The sequence below is a fragment of the Triturus cristatus genome, chromosome 6, assembly GCF_964204655.1.
Source record: "Triturus cristatus chromosome 6, aTriCri1.1, whole genome shotgun sequence".
Taxonomy (NCBI): Eukaryota; Metazoa; Chordata; class Amphibia; order Caudata; family Salamandridae; genus Triturus; species Triturus cristatus.
Genome location: NC_140589.1, coordinates 780,713,295 through 780,731,077, shown reverse-complemented (window position 1 = coordinate 780,731,077; position 17,783 = coordinate 780,713,295).

Here is a 17,783-nt window from a genome sequence, read left to right as displayed (position 1 = left end):
ATCCCATGAAGGGACGAGTGCATCAAAGAGCATCCCATGAAGCGACGAGTGCATCAAAGAGCATCCCATGAAGGGACGAGTGCATCAAAGAGCATCCCATGAAGGGACGAGTGCATCAAAGAGCATCCCATGAAGGGACGAGTGCATCAAAGAGCATCCCATGAAGGGACGAGTGCATCAAAGAGCATCCCATGAAGGGACGAGTGCATCAAAGAGCATCCCATGAAGGGACGAGTGCATCAAAGAGCATCCCATGAAGGGACGAGTGCATCAAAGAGCATCCCATGAAGGGACCAGTGCATCAAAGAGCATCCCATGAAGGGACCAGTGCATCAAAGAGCATCCCATGAAGGGACCAGTGCATCAAAGATCATCCCATGAAGGGACCAGTGCATCAAAGATCATCCCATGAAGGGACCAGTGCATCACAGCACTTAGATTAGAGGTATGCAAGATCATCCCATGAAGGGACCAGTGCATCAGAGATCATCCCATGAAGGGACCAGTGCATCACAGCACTCAGATTAGAGGTATGCAAGATCCCATGAAGGGACCAGTGCATCAAAGATTATCCCATTAAGGGACCAGGACATCAAAGATTATCCCATTAAGGGACCAGGACATCAAAGATCATCCCATTAAGGCACCAGGGCATCAAAGTTCATCCCATTCAGGGACAAGTGCAGAGATTGTCCCATGAAGGGACCAGTGCATCAAAGGTCATCCCATGAAGGGAGCAGTGCATCAGAGATCATCCCATGAAGGGAGCAGTGCATCAGAGATCATCCCATGAAGTGACCAGTGCATCAGAGATCATCCCATGAATGGACCAGTGCATCCCAGCACTCAGATTAGAGGTATGCAAGATCCCATGAAGGGACCAGTGCATCAAAGATCATCCCATGAAGGGGCGAGTGCATCAAAGATCATCCCATGAAGGGGCGAGTGCATCAAAGATCATCCCATGAAGGGGCGAGTGCATCAAAGATCATCCCATGAAGGGGCGAGTGCATCAAAGATCATCCCATGAAGGGGCGAGTGCATCAAAGATCATCCCATGAAGGGGCGAGCACATCAGATATCATCCCATGAAGGGACCAGTGCATCAAAGATCATCCCATGAAGGGACCAGTGCATCAAAGATCATCCCATGAAGGGACCAGTGCATCAGAGCTCCCAGATTAGAGGTATGCAAGATCCCATGAAGGGAGCAGTGCATCAAAGATCATCCCATGAAGGGACCAGTGCATCAGAGCTCCCAGATTAGAGGTATGCAAGATTCCATGAAGGGACCAGTGTAGAGATCATCCCATGAAGGGAAGAGTGCATCAGAGATCATCCCATGAAAGGAACAGTGTAGAGATCATCCCATGAAGGGACCAGTGTAGAGATCATCCGATGAAGGGACCAGTGTATCAAAGATCGTCCCATTAATAGACCAGTGCATCACAGCACTCACAGAGGTATTCAAGATCATCCCATGAAGGGACGAGTGCATCAAAGATCATCCCATTAAGGGACCAGGGCATCAAAGATCATCCCATGAAAGGAGCAGGGCATCAAAGATCATCCCATGAAGGGAGCAGTGCATCAGAGATCATCCCATGAAGGGAGCGGTGCATCAGAGATCATCCCATGAAGGGAGCGGTGCATCAGAGATCATCCCATGAAGGGAGCAGTGCATCAAAGATCATCCCATGAAGGGACCAGTGCATCAGAGCTCCCAGATTAGAGGTATGCAAGATTCCATGAAGGGACCAGTGTAGAGATCATCCCATGAAGGGACGAGTGCATCAGAGATCATCCCATGAAGGGACCAGTGTAGAGATCATCCCATGAAGGGACCAGTGTAGAGATCATCCCATGAAGGGACCAGTGTATCAAAGATCGTCCCATTAATAGACCAGTGCATCACAGCACTCACAGAGGTATTCAAGATCATCCCATGAAGGGACCAGTGCATCAAAGATCATCCCATGAAGGGACCAGTGCATCAAAGATCATCCCATGAAGGGACCAGTGCATCAGAGCTCCCAGATTAGAGGTATGCAAGATCCCATGAAGGGAGCAGTGCATCAAAGATCATCCCATGAAGGGACCAGTGCATCAGAGCTCCCAGATTAGAGGTATGCAAGATTCCATGAAGGGACCAGTGTAGAGATCATCCCATGAAGGGACGAGTGCATCAGAGATCATCCCATGAAGGGACCAGTGTAGAGATCATCCCATGAAGGGACCAGTGTAGAGATCATCCCATGAAGGGACCAGTGTATCAAAGATCGTCCCATTAATAGACCAGTGCATCACAGCACTCACAGAGGTATTCAAGATCATCCCATGAAGGGACGAGTGCATCAAAGATCATCCCATTAAGGGACCAGGGCATCAAAGATCATCCCATGAAAGGAGCAGGGCATCAAAGATCATCCCATGAAGGGAGCAGTGCATCAGAGATCATCCCATGAAGGGAGCGGTGCATCAGAGATCATCCCATGAAGGGAGCGGTGCATCAGAGATCATCCCATGAAGGGAGCAGTGCATCAAAGATCATCCCATGAAGGGAGCAGTGCATCAAAGATCATCCCATGAAGGGACCAGTGCATCAAAGATCATCCCATGAAGGGACCAGTGCATCAAAGATCATCCCATGAAGGGACCAGTGCATCAAAGATCATCCCATGAAGGGACCAGTGCATCAAAGATCATCCCATGAAGGGACCAGTGCATCAGAGCTCCCAGATTAGAGGTATGCAAGATCCCATGAAGGGAGCAGTGCATCAAAGATCATCCCATGAAGGGACCAGTGCATAAGAGCTCCCAGATTAGAGGTATGCAAGATTCCATGAAGGGACCAGTGTAGAGATCATCCCATGAAGGGACGAGTGCATCAGAGATCATCCCATGAAGGGACGAGTGCATCAGAGATCATCCCATGAAGGGACCAGCGCATCAAAGATCATCCCATGAAGGGACCAGCGTATCAAAGATCATCCCATGAAGGGACCAGCGCATCACAGCACTCAGATTAGAGGTATACAAGATCCCATGAAGGGACCAGTGCATCAGAGATCATCCCATGAAGGGATGAGTGCATCAGAGATCATTCCATGAAGGGACCAGTGCAGAGATCATCCCATGAAGGGACCAGTGCATCACAGCACGCAGATTAGAGGTATGCACGATCCCATTAAGGGACCGGCGAAAGATCATCCCATGAAGGGACCAGTGCATCACAGCACGCAGATTAGTGGTATGCAAGATCATCCCATGAAGGGACCAGAGCATCAGATCATCCCGTGAATAGACCAGTGAGAAGATCATCCCGTGAAGGGACCAGTGCATCAAAGATCATCCCATGAAGGGACCAGTGCATCAAAGATCATCCCATGAAGGGGCGAGTGCATCAAAGATCATCCCATGAAGGGGCGAGTGCATCAAAGATCATCCCATGAAGGGGCGAGTGCATCAAAGATCATCCCATGAAGGGGCGAGTGCATCAAAGATCATCCCATGAAGGGGCGAGTGCATCAAAGATCATCCCATGAAGGGGCGAGTGCATCAAAGATCATCCCATGAAGGGGCGAGTGCATCAAAGATCATCCCAATGAAGGGGCGAGTGCATCAAAGATCATCCCAATGAAGGGGCGAGTGCATCAAAGATCATCCTATGAAGGGGCGAGTGCATCAAAGATCATCCCATGAAGGGGCGAGTGCATCAAAGATCATCCCATGAAGGGGCGAGTGCATCAAAGATCATCCCGTGAAGGGGCGAGTGCATCAAAGATCATCCCATGAAGGGGCGAGTGCATCAAAGTCAAAGATCATCCCATGAAGGGGCGAGTGCATCAAAGTCAAAGATCATCCCATGAAAGGAGCAGGGCATCAAAGATCATCCCATGAAGGGAGCAGTGCATCAGAGATCATCCCATGAAGGGAGCGGTGCATCACAGCACGCAGATTAGAGGTATGCATGATCCCATTAAGGGACCGGCGAAAGATCATCCCATGAAGGGACCAGTGCATCACAGCACGCAGATTAGTGGTATGCAAGATCATCCCATGAAGGGACCAGAGCATCAGATCATTCCATGAAGGGACCAGTGCATCAACCATCATCCCATGAAGAGACCAGTGAGAAGATCATCCCGTGAAGGGACCAGTGCATCAAAGATCATCCCATGAAGGGACCAGTGCATCAGAGATCATCCCATGAAGGGGCGAGTGCATCAAAGATCATCACATGAAGGGGCGAGTGCATCAAAAATCATCCCATGAAGGGGCGAGTGCATCAAAGATCATCCCATGAAGGGGCGAGTGCATCAAAGATCATCCCATGAAGGGGCGAGTGAATCAAAGATCATCCCATGAAGGGGCGAGTGCATCAAAGCTCATCCCATGAAGGGGCGAGTGCATCAAAGCTCATCCCATGAAGGGGCGAGTGCATCAAAGTCAAAGATCATCCCATGAAGGGGCGAGCGCATCCGATATCATCCCATGAAGGGGCGAGCGCATCAGATATCATCCCATGAAGGGACCAGCGCATCAGATATCATCCCATGAAGGGACCAGCGCATCAGATATCATCCCATGAAGGGACCAGTGCAGCAGAGATCATCCCATAAAGGGACCATTGCATCATAGATCATCCCATAAAGGGACCAGTGCATCAGAGATCATCCCATAAAGGGACCAGTGCATCAGATCAACCCATAAAGGGACCAGTGCATCAGATCAACCCATAAAGGGACCAGTGCATCAAAGATCATCCCATAAAGGGACCAGTGCATCAAAGATCATCCCATGAAGGGACCAGTGCATCAAAGATCATCCCATGAAGGGACCAGTGCATCAAAGATCATCCCATGAAGGGACCAGTGCATCAAAGATCATCCCATGAAGGGACCAGTGCATCAAAGATCATCCCATGAAGGGACCAGTGCATCAAAGATCATCCCATGAAGGGACCAGTGCATCAAAGATCATCCCATGAAGGGACCAGGGCATCACAGCACTCAGATTATAGGTATGCAAGATCATCCCATGAAGGGACCAGTGCATCAAAGATCATCCCATGAAGGGACCAGTGCATCAAACATCCCATGAAGGGACCAATGCATCAAACATCATCCCATGAAGGGACCAGTGCATCAAAGATCATCCCATGAAGGGACCAGTGCATCAAAGCACTCCTATTAGAGGTATGCAAGATCATCCCATGAAGGGACCAGTGCATCAAACATCAACCCATGAAGGGACCAGCGCATCAAAGATCATCCCATGAAGGGACCAGCGCATCAGAGATCATCCCATGAAGGGACCAGCGCATCAGAGATCATCCCATGAAGGGACCAGCGCAGAGATCATCCCATGAAGGGACCAGTGCAGAGATCATCCCATGAAGGGACCAGCGCAGAGATCATCCCATGAAGGGACCAGTGCAGAGATCATCCCATGAAGGGACCAGCGCAAAGATCATCCCATGAAGGGACCAGTGCATCAGAGATCCCATGAAGGGACCAGTGCATCAGACATCATCCCATGAAGGGACCAGTGCATCACAGCACGCATGCAAGATCCCATGAAGGGACGAGTGCATCAAAGAGCATCCCATGAAGGGACGAGTGCATCAAAGAGCATCCCATGAAGGGACGAGTGCATCAAAGAGCATCCCATGAAGGGACGAGTGCATCAAAGAGCATCCCATGAAGGGACGAGTGCATCAAAGAGCATCCCATGAAGGGACGAGTGCATCAAAGAGCATCCCATGAAGGGACGAGTGTATCAAAGAGCATCCCATGAAGGGACGAGTGCATCAAAGAGCATCCAATGAAGGGACCAGTGCATCAAAGATCATCCCATGAAGGGACCAGTGCATCAAAGATCATCCCATGAAGGGACCAGTGCATCACAGCACTTAGATTAGAGGTATGCAAGATCATCCCATGAAGGGACCAGTGCATCAGAGATCATCCCATGAAGGGACCAGTGCATCACAGCACTCAGATTAGAGGTATGCAAGATCCCATGAAGAGACCAGTGCATCAAAGATTATCCCATTAAGGGACCAGGACATCAAAGATTATCCCATTAAGGGACCAGGACATCAAAGATCATCCCATTAAGGCACCAGGGCATCAAAGTTCATCCCATTAAGGGACAAGTGCAGAGATTGTCCCATGAAGGGACCAGTGCATCAAAGGTCATCCCATGAAGGGAGCAGTGCATCAGAGATCATCCCATGAAGGGAGCAGTGCATCAGAGATCATCCCATGAAGGGAGCAGTGCATCAGAGATCATCCCATGAAGGGAGCAGTGCATCAGAGATCATCCCATGAAGGGAGCAGTGCATCAGAGATCATCCCATGAAGGGAGCAGTGCATCACAGCACTCAGATTAGAGGTATGCAAGATCACCCGATGAAGGGACCAGTGGATCAGATCAACCCATGAAGGGAGCAGTGCATCAGAGATCAACCCATGAAGGGAGCAGTGCATCAGAGATCAACCCATAAAGGGACCAGTGCATCAGATCATCCCATAAAGTGACCAGTGCATCAGATCATCCCATGAAGGGAGCAGTGCATCAAAGATCATCCCATGAAGGGACCAGTGCATCAAAGATCATCCCATGAAGGGACCAGTGCATCAAAGATCATCCCATGAAGGGACCAGTGCATCAAAGATCATCCCATGAAGGGACCAGTGCATCAAAGATCATCCCATGAAGGAACCAGTGCATCAGAGCTCTCAGATTAGAGGTATGCAAGATCCTATGAAGGGACCAGTGCATCAAAGATCATCCCATGAAGGGACCAGTGCATCAAACATCCCATGAAGGGACCAATGCATCAAACATCATCCCATGAAGGGACCAGTGCATCAAAGATCATCCCATGAAGGGACCAGTGCATCAAAGCACTCCTATTAGAGGTATGCAAGATCATCCCATGAAGGGACCAGTGCATCAAACATCAACCCATGAAGGGACCAGCGCATCAAAGATCATCCCATGAAGGGACCAGCGCATCAGAGATCATCCCATGAAGGGACCAGCGCATCAGAGATCATCCCATGAAGGGACCAGCGCAGAGATCATCCCATGAAGGGACCAGCGCAGAGATCATCCCATGAAGGGACCAGCGCAGAGATCATCCCATGAAGGGACCAGCGCAGAGATCATCCCATGAAGGGACCAGCGCAAAGATCATCCCATGAAGGGACCAGTGCATCAGAGATCCCATGAAGGGACCAGTGCATCAGACATCATCCCATGAAGGGACCAGTGCATCACAGCACGCATGCAAGATCCCATGAAGGGACGAGTGCATCAAAGAGCATCCCATGAAGGGACGAGTGCATCAAAGAGCATCCCATGAAGGGACGAGTGCATCAAAGAGCATCCCATGAAGGGACGAGTGCATCAAAGAGCATCCCATGAAGGGACGAGTGCATCAAAGAGCATCCCATGAAGGGACGAGTGCATCAAAGAGCATCCCATGAAGGGACGAGTGCATCAAAGAGCATCCCATGAAGGGACGAGTGTATCAAAGAGCATCCCATGAAGGGACGAGTGCATCAAAGAGCATCCAATGAAGGGACCAGTGCATCAAAGATCATCCCATGAAGGGACCAGTGCATCAAAGATCATCCCATGAAGGGACCAGTGCATCACAGCACTTAGATTAGAGGTATGCAAGATCATCCCATGAAGGGACCAGTGCATCAGAGATCATCCCATGAAGGGACCAGTGCATCACAGCACTCAGATTAGAGGTATGCAAGATCCCATGAAGGGACCAGTGCATCAAAGATTATCCCATTAAGGGACCAGGACATCAAAGATTATCCCATTAAGGGACCAGGACATCAAAGATCATCCCATTAAGGCACCAGGGCATCAAAGTTCATCCCATTAAGGGACAAGTGCAGAGATTGTCCCATGAAGGGACCAGTGCATCAAAGGTCATCCCATGAAGGGAGCAGTGCATCAGAGATCATCCCATGAAGGGAGCAGTGCATCAGAGATCATCCCATGAAGGGAGCAGTGCATCAGAGATCATCCCATGAAGGGAGCAGTGCATCAGAGATCATCCCATGAAGGGAGCAGTGCATCAGAGATCATCCCATGAAGGGAGCAGTGCATCAGAGATCATCCCATGAAGGGAGCAGTGCATCACAGCACTCAGATTAGAGGTATGCAAGATCACCCGATGAAGGGACCAGTGGATCAGATCAACCCATGAAGGGAGCAGTGCATCAGAGATCAACCCATGAAGGGAGCAGTGCATCAGAGATCAACCCATAAAGGGACCAGTGCATCAGATCATCCCATAAAGTGACCAGTGCATCAGATCATCCCATGAAGGGAGCAGTGCATCAAAGATCATCCCATGAAGGGACCAGTGCATCAAAGATCATCCCATGAAGGGACCAGTGCATCAAAGATCATCCCATGAAGGGACCAGTGCATCAAAGATCATCCCATGAAGGAACCAGTGCATCAAAGATCATCCCATGAAGGAACCAGTGCATCAGAGCTCTCAGATTAGAGGTATGCAAGATCCTATGAAGGGAGCAGTGCATCAAAGATCATCCCATGAAGGGACCAGTGCATCACAGCACTCAGATTAGAGGTATGCAAGATTCCATGAAGGGACCAGTGTAGAGATCATCCCATGAAGGGACGAGTGCATCAAAGATCATCCCATGAAGGGACAAGTGCATAAGAGATCATCCCATGAAGGGACGAGTGCATCAGAGATCATCCCATGAAGGGACGAGTGCATCAGAGATCATCCCATGAAGGGACGAGTGCATCAGAGATCATCCCATGAAGGGACGAGTGCATCAGAGATCATCCCATGAAGGGACCATTGCATCAGAGATCATCCCATGAAGGGACCAGTGCATCAGAGATTATCCCATGAAGGGACCAGTGCATCAGAGATTATCCCATGAAGGGACCAGTGCATCACAGCACGCAGATTAGAGGTATGCAAGATCATCCCATGAAGGGACCAGAGCATCAGATTATCCCATGAAGGGACCAGAGCATCAACCATCATCCCATGAAGAGACCAGTGAGAAGATGATCCCGTGAAGGGACCAGTGCATCAGAGATCATCCCATGAAAGGACCAGCGCATCAAAGATCATCCCATGAAGGGACCAGCGCATCAAAGATCATCCCATGAAGGGACCAGCGCATCAAAGATCATCCCATGAAGGGACCAGCGCAGAGATCATCCCATGAAGGGACCAGCGCAGGGATCATCCCATTTAGGGACCAGTGCATCAGAGATCCCATGAAAGGACCAGTGCATCAGAGATCCCATGAAGGGACCAGTGCATCAGACATCATCCCATGAAGGGACCAGTGCATCACAGCACGCATGCAAGATCCCATGAAGGGACGAGTGCATCAAAGAGCATCCCATGAAGGGACGAGTGCATCAAAGAGCATCCCATGAAGGGACGAGTGCATCAAAGAGCATCCCATGAAGGGACGAGTGCATCAAAGAGCATCCCATGAAGGGACGAGTGCATCAAAGAGCATCCCATGAAGGGACGAGTGCATCAAAGAGCATCCCATGAAGGGACGAGTGCATCAAAGAGCATCCCATGAAGGGACGAGTGTATCAAAGAGCATCCAATGAAGGGACCAGTGCATCAAAGATCATCCCATGAAGGGACCAGTGCATCAACGATCATCCCATGAAGGGACCAGTGCATCACAGCACTTAGATTAGAGGTATGCAAGATCATCCCATGAAGGGACCAGTGCATCAGAGATCATCCCATGAAGGGACCAGTGCATCACAGCACTCAGATTAGAGGTATGCAAGATCCCATGAAGGGACCAGTGCATCAAAGATTATCCCATTAAAGGACCAGGACATCAAAGATTATCCCATTAAGGGACCAGGACATCAAAGATCATCCCATTAAGGCACCAGGGCATCAAAGTTCATCCCATTAAGGGACAAGTGCAGAGATTGTCCCATGAAGGGACCAGTGCATCAAAGGTCATCCCATGAAGGGAGCAGTGCATCAGAGATCATCCCATGAAGGGAGCAGTGCATCAGAGATCATCCCATGAAGGGAGCAGTGCATCAGAGATCATCCCATGAAGGGAGCAGTGCATCAGAGATCATCCCATGAAGGGAGCAGTGCATCAGAGATCATCCCATGAAGGGAGCAGTGCATCACAGCACTCAGATTAGAGGTATGCAAGATCACCCGATGAAGGGACCAGTGGATCAGATCAACCCATGAAGGGAGCAGTGCATCAGAGATCAACCCATGAAGGGAGCAGTGCATCAGAGATCAACCCATAAAGGGACCAGTGCATCAGATCATCCCATAAAGTGACCAGTGCATCAGATCATCCCATGAAGGGAGCAGTGCATCAAAGATCATCCCATGAAGGGACCAGTGCATCAAAGATCATCCCATGAAGGGACCAGTGCATCAAAGATCATCCCATGAAGGGACCAGTGCATCAAAGATCATCCCATGAAGGGACCAGTGCATCAAAGATCATCCCATGAAGGAACCAGTGCATCAGAGCTCTCAGATTAGAGGTATGCAAGATCCTATGAAGGGAGCAGTGCATCAAAGATCATCCCATGAAGGGACCAGTGCATCACAGCACTCAGATTAGAGGTATGCAAGATTCCATGAAGGGACCAGTGTAGAGATCATCCCATGAAGGGACGAGTGCATCAAAGATCATCCCATGAAGGGACAAGTGCATAAGAGATCATCCCATGAAGGGACGAGTGCATCAGAGATCATCCCATGAAGGGACGAGTGCATCAGAGATCATCCCATGAAGGGACGAGTGCATCAGAGATCATCCCATGAAGGGACGAGTGCATCAGAGATCATCCCATGAAGGGACGAGTGCATCAGAGATCATCCCATGAAGGGACCAGTGCATCAGAGATCATCCCATGAAGGGACCAGTGCATCAGAGATTATCCCATGAAGGGACCAGTGCATCAGAGATTATCCCATGAAGGGACCAGTGCATCACAGCACGCAGATTAGAGGTATGCAAGATCATCCCATGAAGGGACCAGAGCATCAGATTATCCCATGAAGGGACCAGAGCATCAACCATCATCCCATGAAGAGACCAGTGAGAAGATGATCCCGTGAAGGGACCAGTGCATCAGAGATCATCCCATGAAAGGACCAGCGCATCAAAGATCATCCCATGAAGGGACCAGCGCATCAAAGATCATCCCATGAAGGGACCAGCGCATCAAAGATCATCCCATGAAGGGACCAGCGCATCACAGCACTCAGATTAGAGGTATGCAAGATACCATGAAGGGACCAGTGCATCAGAGATCATCCCATGAAGGGATGAGTGCATCAGAGATCATCCCATGAAGGGACCAGTGCAGAGATCATCCCATGAAGGGACCAGAGCATCAGAGATCATCCCATGAAGGGACCAGTGCATCACAGCACTCAGATTAGAGGTATGCAAGATCCCATGAAGGGACCAGTGCATCAAAGATTATCCCATTAAAGGACCAGGACATCAAAGATTATCCCATTAAGGGACCAGGACATCAAAGATCATCCCATTAAGGCACCAGGGCATCAAAGTTCATCCCATTAAGGGACAAGTGCAGAGATTGTCCCATGAAGGGACCAGTGCATCAAAGGTCATCCCATGAAGGGAGCAGTGCATCAGAGATCATCCCATGAAGGGAGCAGTGCATCAGAGATCATCCCATGAAGGGAGCAGTGCATCAGAGATCATCCCATGAAGGGAGCAGTGCATCAGAGATCATCCCATGAAGGGAGCAGTGCATCAGAGATCATCCCATGAAGGGAGCAGTGCATCACAGCACTCAGATTAGAGGTATGCAAGATGACCCGATGAAGGGACCAGTGGATCAGATCAACCCATGAAGGGAGCAGTGCATCAGAGATCAACCCATGAAGGGAGCAGTGCATCAGAGATCAACCCATAAAGGGACCAGTGCATCAGATCATCCCATAAAGTGACCAGTGCATCAGATCATCCCATGAAGGGAGCAGTGCATCAAAGATCATCCCATGAAGGGACCAGTGCATCAAAGATCATCCCATGAAGGGACCAGTGCATCAAAGATCATCCCATGAAGGGACCAGTGCATCAAAGATCATCCCATGAAGGGACCAGTGCATCAAAGATCATCCCATGAAGGAACCAGTGCATCAGAGCTCTCAGATTAGAGGTATGCAAGATCCTATGAAGGGAGCAGTGCATCAAAGATCATCCCATGAAGGGACCAGTGCATCACAGCACTCAGATTAGAGGTATGCAAGATTCCATGAAGGGACCAGTGTAGAGATCATCCCATGAAGGGACGAGTGCATCAAAGATCATCCCATGAAGGGACAAGTGCATAAGAGATCATCCCATGAAGGGACGAGTGCATCAGAGATCATCCCATGAAGGGACGAGTGCATCAGAGATCATCCCATGAAGGGACGAGTGCATCAGAGATCATCCCATGAAGGGACGAGTGCATCAGAGATCATCCCATGAAGGGACGAGTGCATCAGAGATCATCCCATGAAGGGACCAGTGCATCAGAGATCATCCCATGAAGGGACCAGTGCATCAGAGATTATCCCATGAAGGGACCAGTGCATCAGAGATTATCCCATGAAGGGACCAGTGCATCACAGCACGCAGATTAGAGGTATGCAAGATCATCCCATGAAGGGACCAGAGCATCAGATTATCCCATGAAGGGACCAGAGCATCAACCATCATCCCATGAAGAGACCAGTGAGAAGATGATCCCGTGAAGGGACCAGTGCATCAGAGATCATCCCATGAAAGGACCAGCGCATCAAAGATCATCCCATGAAGGGACCAGCGCATCAAAGATCATCCCATGAAGGGACCAGCGCATCAAAGATCATCCCATGAAGGGACCAGCGCATCACAGCACTCAGATTAGAGGTATGCAAGATACCATGAAGGGACCAGTGCATCAGAGATCATCCCATGAAGGGATGAGTGCATCAGAGATCATCCCATGAAGGGACCAGTGCAGAGATCATCCCATGAAGGGACCAGAGCATCAGAGATCATCCCATGAAGGGACCAGTGCATCACAGCACTCAGGTATGCAAGATCGCATGAAGGGACCAGTGCATCAGAGATCATCCCATGAAGGGACCAGTGAATCAAAGATCATCCCATGAAGGGACCAGTGCATCAAAGATCATCCCATGAAGGAACCAGTGCATCAGAGATTATCCCATGAAGGAACCAGTGCATCAGAGCTCTCAGATTAGAGGTATTCAAGATCCCATGAAGGGACCAGTGCATCGAAGATCATCCCATGAAGGGAGCAGTGCATCAAAGATCATCCAATGAAGGGACCAGTGCATCAAAGAACATCCCATGAAGGAACCAGTGCATCAAAGATCATCCCATGAAGGGACCAGTGCAGAGATCATCCCATGAAGGGATGAGTGCATCAGAAATCATCCAATGAAGGGACGAGTGCATCAGAGATCATCCCATGAAGGGACCAGTGCATCAGAGATCATCCCATGAAGGGACCAGTGCATCAGAGATCATCCCATGAAGGGACCAGTGCATCAAAGATCATCCCATGAAGGGACCAGTGCATCAAAGATCATCCCATGAAGGGACCAGTGCATCAAAGATCATCCCATGAAGGGACCAGTGCATCAAAGATCATCCCATGAAGGGACCAGTGCATCACAGCACGCAGATTAGAGGTATGGAAGATCATCCCATGAAGGGACCAGTGCAGAGATCATCCCATGAAGGGATGAGTGCATCACAGCACTCAGATTAGAGGTATGCAAGATCCCATGAAGGGACCAGTGCATCAAAGATCTTCCCATGAAGGGACCAGGACATCAAAGATTATCACATGAAGGGACCAGGACATCAAAGATTATCCCATTAAGGGACCAGGGCATCAAAGATTATCCCATTAAGGGACAAGTGCAGAGATCATCCCATGAAGGGACCAGTGCATCAAAGATCATCCCATGAAGGGAGCAGTGCATCAAAGATCATCCCATGAAGGGAGCAGTGCATCAAAGATCATCCCATGAAGGGAGCAGTGCATCAAAGATCATCCCATGAAGGGGCGAGTGAATCAAAGATCATCCCATGAAGGGGCGAGTGAATCAAAGATCATCCCATGAAGGGGCGAGTGCATCAAAGGGGCGAGTGCATCAGATATCATCCCATGAAGGGGCGAGTGCCTCAGATATCATCCCATGAAGGGGCGAGTGCCTCAGATATCATCCCATGAAGGGGCGAGTGCCTCAGATATCATCCCATGAAGGGGCGAGTGCCTCAGATATCATCCCATGAAGGGGCGAGTGCATCAGATATCATCCCATGAAGGGAGCAGTGCATCAAAGATCATCCCATGAAGGGAGCAGTGCATCAAAGATCATCCCATGAAGGGAGCGGTGCATCAAAGATCATCCCATGAAGGGAGCGGTGCATCAGAGATCATCCCATGAAGGGAGCAGTGCATCAGAGATCAACGCATGAAGGGGCGAGTGCATCAGAGATCATCCCATGAAGGGGCGAGTGCATCAAAGATCATCCCATGAAGGGGCGAGTGCATCAAAGATCATCCCATGAAGGGGCGAGCGCATCAAAGATCATCCCATGAAGGGGCGAGCGCATCAAAGATCATCCCATGAAGGGGCGAGCGCATCAGATATCATCCCATGAAGGGGCGAGCGCATCAGATATCATCCCATGAAGGGGCGAGCGCATCAGATATCATCCCATGAAGGGGCGAGCGCATCAGATATCATCCCATGAAGGGGCGAGCGCATCAGATATCATCCCATGAAGGGGCGAGCGCATCAGATATCATCCCATGAAGGGGCGAGCGCATCAGATATCATCCCATGAAGGGGCGAGCGCATCAGATATCATCACAGGAAGGGACCAGTGCATCAGAGTTCATCCCATAAAGGGACCAGTGCATCAGATCATCCCATAAAGGGACCGGTGCATCAGATCATCCCATAAAGGGACCAGTGCATCACAGCACTCAGATTAGAGGTATGCAAGATCATCCCATGAAGGGACCAGTTCATCAAAGATCATCCCATGAAAGGACCAGTGCATCATAGATCATCCCATGAAAGGACCAGTGCATCAAAGATCATCCCATGAAGGCACCAATGCATCAAAGATCATCCCATGAAGGGACCAGTGAATCAAACATCATCCGATGAAGGGACCAGATCAGAGATCAACCCATGAAGGGACCAGTGCATCAGAGATCATCCCATGAAGGGGCGAGTGCATCAAAGATCATCCCATGAAGGGGCGAGTGCATCAAAGATCATCCCATGAAGGGGCGAGTGCATCAAAGATCATCCCATGAAGGGGCGAGTGCATCAAAGATCATCCCATGAAGGGGCGAGTGCATCAAAGTTCATCCCATGAAGGGGCGAGTGCATCAAAGATCATCCCATGAAGGGGCGAGTGCATCAAAGATCATCCCATGAAGGGGCGAGTGCATCAAAGATCATCCCATGAAGGGACGAGTGCATCAAAGATCATCCCATGAAGGGGCGGGTGCATCAAAGATCATCCCATGAAGGGGCAAATGCATCATATATCCCATGAAGGGGCGAGCGCATCAGATATCATCCCATGAAGGGGCGAACGCATCAGATATCATCACAGGAAGGGACCAGTGCATCAGAGATCATCCCAGGAAGGGACCAATGCATCAAAGATCATCCCATGTAGGGACCAGTGCATCACAGCACTCAGATTAGAGGTATGCAACATCATCCGATGAAGGGACCAGATCAGAGATCAACCCATGAAGGGAACAGTGCATCAGATCAACCCATGAAGGGACCAGTGCATCAGAGATCATCCCATGAAGGGACCAGTGCATCAGAGATCATCCCATGAAGGGACCAGTGCAAAGATCATCCCATGAAGGGACCAGTGCATCAGAGATCATCCCATGAAGGGACCAGTGCATCAAAGATCATCCCATGAAGGGGCGAGTGCATCAAAGATCATCCCATGAAGGGGCGAGTGCATCAAAGATCATCACATGAAGGGGCGAGTGCATCAAAGATCATCCCATGAAGGGGCGAGTGCATCAAAGATCATCCCATGAAGGGGCGAGTGCATCAAAGATCATCCCATGAAGGGGCGAGTGCATCAAAGATCATCCCATGAAGGGGCGAGTGCATCAAAGATCATCCCATGAAGGGGCGAGTGCATCAAAGATCATCCCATGAAGGGGCGAGTGCATCAAACATCATCCCATGAAGGGGCGAGTGCATCAAACATCATCCCATGAAGGGGCGAGTGCATCAAACATCATCCCATGAAGGGGCGAGTGCATCAAACATCATCCCATGAAGGGGCGAGTGCATCAAACATCATCCCATGAAGGGGCGAGTGCATCAAACATCATCCCATGAAGGGGCGAGTGCATCAAACATCATCCCATGAAGGGGCGAGTGCATCAAACATCATCCCATGAAGGGGCGAGTGCATCAAACATCATCCCATGAAGGGGCGAGTGCATCAAACATCATCCCATGAAGGGGCGAGTGCATCAAACATCATCCCATGAAGGGGCGAGTGCATCCGATATCATCCCATGAAGGGGCGAGCGCATCAAAGATCATCCCATGAAGGGGCGAGCGCATCAAAGATCATCCCATGAAGGGGCGAGTGCATCCAATATCATCCCATGAAGGGGCGAGCGCATCCGATATCATCCCATGAAGGGGCGAGCGCATCCGATATCATCCCATGAAGGGGCGAGCGCATCCGATATCATCCCATGAAGGGGCGAGCGCATCCGATATCATCCCATGAAGGGGCGAGCGCATCCGATATCATCCCATGAAGGGGTGAGCGCATCCGATATCATCCCATGAAGGGGCGAGCGCATCCGATATCATCCCATGAAGGGGCGAGCGCATCCGATATCATCCCATGAAGGGGCGAGCGCATCCGATATCATCCCATGAAGGGGCGAGCGCATCCGATATCATCCCATGAAGGGGCGAGCGCATCAGATATCATCACAGGAAGGGACCAGTGCATCAGAGTTCATCCCATAAAGGGACCAGTGCATCAGATCATCCCATAAAGGGACCGGTGCATCAGATCATCCCATAAAGGGACCAGTGCATCACAGCACTCAGATTAGAGGTATGCAAGATCATCCCATGAAGGGACCAGTTCATCAAAGATCATCCCATGAAAGGACCAGTGCATCATAGATCATCCCATGAAAGGACCAGTGCATCAAAGATCATCCCATGAAGGCACCAATGCATCAAAGATCATCCCATGAAGGGACCAGTGAATCAAACATCATCCGATGAAGGGACCAGATCAGAGATCAACCCATGAAGGGACCAGTGCATCAGAGATCATCCCATGAAGGGGCGAGTGCATCAAAGATCATCCCATGAAGGGGCGAGTGCATCAAAGATCATCCCATGAAGGGGCGAGTGCATCAAAGATCATCCCATGAAGGGGCGAGTGCATCAAAGATCATCCCATGAAGGGGCGAGTGCATCAAAGTTCATCCCATGAAGGGGCGAGTGCATCAAAGATCATCCCATGAAGGGGCGAGTGCATCAAAGATCATCCCATGAAGGGGCGAGTGCATCAAAGATCATCCCATGAAGGGGCGAGTGCATCAAAGATCATCCCATGAAGGGGCAAATGCATCATATATCCCATGAAGGGGCGAGCGCATCAGAT